We start from the raw sequence: 5411 nt of genomic DNA on the forward strand, positions 1-5411 counted from the left end.
TGCTCTGTTGCCCAGGCTGGAGTGCAATGACACGATCTTGGCTCACTGCAACCTCCACCTCCTGGGTTCAAGCGATTCTCCTGCCTCAGCCTCCTGAGTAGCTGGGACTACAGGTGCCCGCCACGTCGCCCGGCTAGTTTTTTGTATTTTTTAGTAGAGACGGGGTTTCACCATGTTAGCCAGGATAGTCTCGATCTCGGGACCTCGTGATCCGCCCGTCTTGGCCTCCCAAAGTGCTGGGATTACAGGCTTGAGCCACTGCGCCCGGCCCAGAGGCCTTCTTAAAGATGAAATGGCCTGAATTAAACACTTTCAAGCATAACGTGACTCAGTTTTTTTTTTTCTTAAAAAAGCATAATGGTTTGCTTTCAAAGAAACATAATGAGACTTTTTTCAATGATAAAACTCCAGAAATTTTATCTGAATGACAGTGGTCATATTTATAAGTAGCCTCTTTTCTCCAACATGTAACCATTTAATCTACTCCATTTCCTCCATTCGCGTCCTTACCCACGGCATTTCAGTCACGGAATAATCTGTGCAGATGACTTAGCAGCAAGGGTCTGGCTCTGCCACAGCTGGAACTTCCAGCAGCTCCTGGAATAATCTCTGCAGATGACTCAGCAGCAAGGTCTGGGCTCTACCAGCAGCTCCCGGGGCTTAATTTTTCTCAAGTTGAAACTGGATCTGATTTCACATGCAATTCCTCGTGTCCCCAGCCCAGTGACAGCCGCTGCAGCTCCCCTCCTTCCTGGACTGCGCAGTGCAGACACCCTCTGGTCTTATCTGTGTCTGGCTACGATTCACTTTGATTCACTTTGCAAGTGATGGGAAGACGGTCCTCACCTCAGCATGATCAACACTACCATTCGCGAAACTGCAAGCATCTGGTTTCCTCCTTTAAGGAGCAGGATTAGGAGATGAGTCATCGTGTTGACTGATTTGCTATGCAGTTTATCGTGGGTAAAAAGGGCAATGAGGAGCCACAACTTTTAACCTAAAGTGGAAACCCAATGTCGCCTGAGTCCCTTATGAATGCTAAACAAGACTCCTAAGAAAAGTCTTCCAAATCCATCCCCCGTCTCCTTCACCAACCCCAAGTATTTAGGGAGCTAATTTCTACAAAGAAATATATATATATATTTTATATATATTTTTTGAGATGGAGTCTCGCTCTGTCACCCAGGCTGGAGGGCAGTGGCGCAATCTCAGCTCACTATAAGTTCCACCTCCCGGGTTCATGCCATTCTCCTGCCTCAGCTTCCTGAGTAGCTGGGACTACAGGTACACGCTGCCACACCTGGCTAATTTTTTGTATTTTTAGTAGAGGCAGGGTTTCACAGTGTTCGCCAGGATGGTCTCGATCTCTTGACCTTGTGATCTGCTCACCTCGGCCTCCCAAAGTGCTGGGATTACAGGTGTGAGCCACCGCACCCAGCCAGAAATATATTTTTATCATATAGGTCTCTACACTAGAAGATATCTTAAAATGATAACATGCAGAGATCTATCTAGAACTCCCAGAAGCCCAGGCTAACTCTGAAGGTGTATTCAGATAAGTAAATGAACACAAGAGACCATCTTAGCAAAAGTTGTAAAAATAAACTTAGTTTCAAACTGATACTTATTAAAATTTAATTTTAGGTTGTAAATGAACTGCATGAGTACTTCTTCATTCCATTAAGATAGAGAACCAGATATGATATCAAAATATAAATGAAAACAGAAAACAAGACAACAAAAGTATTTTAATCTTTTTTTAAGATGGAGTCTTGCTCTGTTGCCCAGGCTGGAGTGCAATGACACGATCTTGGCTCACTGCAACCTCCACCTCCTGGGTTCAAGCGATTCTCCTGCCTCAGCCTCCCGAGTAGCTAGGATTACAGGCGCCCACCACCACACCTGGTTTTTTGTATTTTTAGTATTTTTAGTGGTGGTGGGGTTTCACCATGTTGGCCAGGGGGTCTTAAACTCTTGACCTCAGGTGATCCACCTGCATCCGCCTCCCACAGAGATGGGATTATAGGCGTGAGTCACTGTGCCAACCTCAATGTTGATATAAAAGACACTAAATACTACCTGGTCATAACTAGCATACTTTTTGAGAAGTAACATAGTGATTTCCCAAAACTAAAGATTTTTACATGACTAATTTGCCTTTGGAGATCCAAAGTCACCTATAACTTAGACATACTAAATAAATAGGACTTCAACCACAGGAACAGTATAGCCATTAAATAAATATTCATTGTGCTGTAAGAAGGCTTTCTAATCTTAACTTTCTGCATTTTACATAGAACTTTAGTAATTTAATATATACAAAAAATATATTCCATAGAGCACCCTACCACAATTAGAAATATTAACAACTGTGGTATTCTACTGTGGGCTGGCAGCAGTCATTAAAAATGATCAATTAGGTCTGTTCAGGCCCAGGTGACAAGTCTGATGCATTCCGAGTGCAGGCTGTGTTTGTTAACAGTTTCTTCTGTCTGACAACAGCAGCATTAACACTTTCCATACTTTGGTTAAAATCTCGTTATCTTTTATACTCCAATAATTCATATGGCTGAGGAGACCGCCACCCCTCCCATTTCTAACTTGCATTTTTAAGGCCACTTGGATCCCTGGAAATGATTATTGCTGGCAGAGCTTGGATGGAGGACGGAGGTTTGCAGCCAGTTTAGAAAAATGCAATCCTACTCAAAAAAACACACACTCCCTGTTCCCAGAAGAACTGAGGCAGAATTCCACAAGAAAAGGTTACGGTGAGAAACCATCAGCTGCTGCTTCTTCTTCTTTTGTCATAGAGAACATGTCGATCAGGCTAGATTCAAACTCCTGGGCTCAAGGGATCCTCCTGCCTCTGCCTCCCAAGCATCTGGGGCTTGACTAGCTTGTTTAACTCATGTCCTCGGACTCCAGAACCCACGGCACTGCTGGTCTCTGCACCCAGCCATGCCCTTGGCCCTGTGGAGGGGAACAACTGCCAGGGGCCAGCACCCACGGTAGAACTTGCTCAACAATCCAACATCTGGAAGGTTTTGTTTTATAATACTCTTATTTTCATTTTATAATAAACTTGCACTTTGCCTTCATATTTTGTCTCAGTTGCAAGATCGAATGCTTTTTAATCAGTTATTTAACTAAAATTAACTAAAAGTATGTAGATACTACCTCCTCAGCCATGGAGATTAATTAAAAATTTGGGTGTTCTGAAAACACTTTGCTCTGTTGACACTGTAAAATATTTTAAATGTAGGTCGAATTAAAATTGGTAGCCTACCATCACAGTAGAAACCATACTCAGGTAATTTTTACCTTAATTTTTTCTTTTAACTGAAAGTTACAAACAAATGAGTAGGGTTTGGTTTCTTGGACTTGTCAGCAATGAATACATAAAAATAATATAAAGATATATTTTTATATAAAGTAATATGCAACTAAAGCTATTCTAAAGTAAATTATTCAAGAATATGTAACTCTAAATCTATTCTAAAACAAATCACTCAAGTAATATGTAAAATGACCTTTTCTCCTATAGTCGAGTGAACAAAAAGGATACACAGCCTAGAAACTTGAAATTCCAAGTGTGAGGTGAAGCCTTTCAGCTCTGAATATACCAATGTGGGAAGAGCTGGCGGCCACAGCATCATCTGTCCTTGGAAGTGAATGGTAGGAGTCCCGGAAATATCAGATGCCGCATCGCTGTGTTTGCAAAAACTCCCCACATGAAAGCTGAGCTAATTTCTTACACTAAAGAAACACTGTGAACAGCTCTTACAATGATCGGTCCCCAAGGCTTGGGATTTAGGAAGGAATTATGCTTTCTTCTGAGCCTGTAGGAAAGGAAAACTGGGAAGAATTTTACTGAATATGGTTACTAGGAGGGCTTGCTTATGCCTGTCTTCAGCTATGTAATGTCATAAGAAACATTTTCAAGTGGGAAATTTTTTATTTTAATCTTCACTTAATTGCATTTAGAGGCAGGGTCTTGCTCTGTCATCCAGGCTGGAGTGCAGTGGTGTGATCGTAGCTCACTGCAGCCTCAAACTCCTGAGCTCAGCGCAAGCAATCCCCCCACATCAGACTCTATGCTTGAGCTCAGGAGTTCGAAGCATGCACTGCCACGCCTGCCTAATTTTAAAAAATATTGTGTATACTCGGGAGGCTGAGGCAGGAGAATGGCTTAAACCCGGGAGGCGGAGCTTGCAGTGAGCTGAGATCTGGCCACTGCACTCCAGCCTGGGTGACAGAGCGAGACTCTGTCTCAAAAAAAAAAAAAAAAAAAAAAAAAAAATTTTGTAGAGATAGGTCATCACTATGTTGCCAAAGCTTGTCTCGAACTCCAGGCCTCAGAGTAATCCTCTCATCTCGGCTTCCTAAAGCACTGGAATTATAGGTGTGAGCCATTGTGCCTAGCCTCAAATGAGAAATTTTTAAAAAGCTTTGATATATAAGCTCCTGGGAGCCTTCAGAAATTGAAGATATGTTAGCAAAACTGTTCATTTGATTAGAAAATAGCAAGGTTTCTTTTTTGTGAGTGTAAGGGTATGAAGTGATGAAACATTTAAACCACTCACAAAAATGCAGAGTGAAAGATCAAACTGATTTGTCATAGAGTCAAATCCAATTTCACTGCAGAGAAGTCAGTGTAAATGCCTGTCAAACTTTAAGTGTTGGCTGGGGTAAAAATAAGGAAAGCAGGCTGGGCGTGGTGGCTTAACGTCTGTAACTCCAGCACTGTGGGAGGCCGAGATGGATGGATCACCTGAGGTCAGGAGAGAGAGACCAGCCTGGACAACATGGTAAAACCCCATCTCTCCTAAAAAAACAAAATTAGCCGGGCGTGGTGGCGCACACCTGTAATCCCAGCTACTTGTGAGGCTGAGGCAGGAGAATCGCTTGAACCCCGGGAGGCAGAGGTTGCAGTGAGCCGAGATCACGCCATTGCACACCAGCCTGGGAAACAAGAGCAAAAACTCCGTCTCTAAATAAATAAACAAACAAACAAACAAATAAATAAAGCATATTGTTTTTAGGATATATTCAGAGACGCAAATGTGTAAAATTATACTTAAAAAGCCCATAGAGCGCCTAAGGCATCTGTATTTTTCCCATGGAAACGTTAAGAGCTAACAGCAATTCCAGAAGAAAAACTAGACCAGCACAGTCAGTGCCGCGCTACAGAAACTGAGAGAGCCAGTCAGTGCTCAGCAACAACCCGAGGTGTAACGGGGCTCTGAAAACAGGGCAAGCTGTGCCAGCCTCCCATAGGCTGGCCACTGTTTTGTTTTTAAAAAATGGTTTTCACCAAGATGTAAATTCTGTGACTCTTAAATGTTTTTACATTTTTAATTTCTGCTCCCAGAAATGTTAACCTGCTTTCTGAAAAACTGGCTCCTTACCAG

At 42.5% G+C, this 5411-nt stretch overlaps 1 protein-coding gene across 2 annotated transcripts in view; it reads right to left on the reverse strand.

Annotated features, from left to right (window-relative positions):
- SFSWAP (splicing factor, suppressor of white-apricot family) overlaps positions 1-5411 on the reverse strand; it is a 92570-nt gene that overhangs the window by 15723 nt on the left and 71436 nt on the right. The window lies entirely within an intron of this gene.

Source organism: Colobus angolensis, unplaced genomic scaffold, assembly GCF_000951035.1.
Source record: "Colobus angolensis palliatus isolate OR3802 unplaced genomic scaffold, Cang.pa_1.0 Scaffold115, whole genome shotgun sequence".
Lineage (NCBI taxonomy): Eukaryota > Metazoa > Chordata > Mammalia > Primates > Cercopithecidae > Colobus > Colobus angolensis.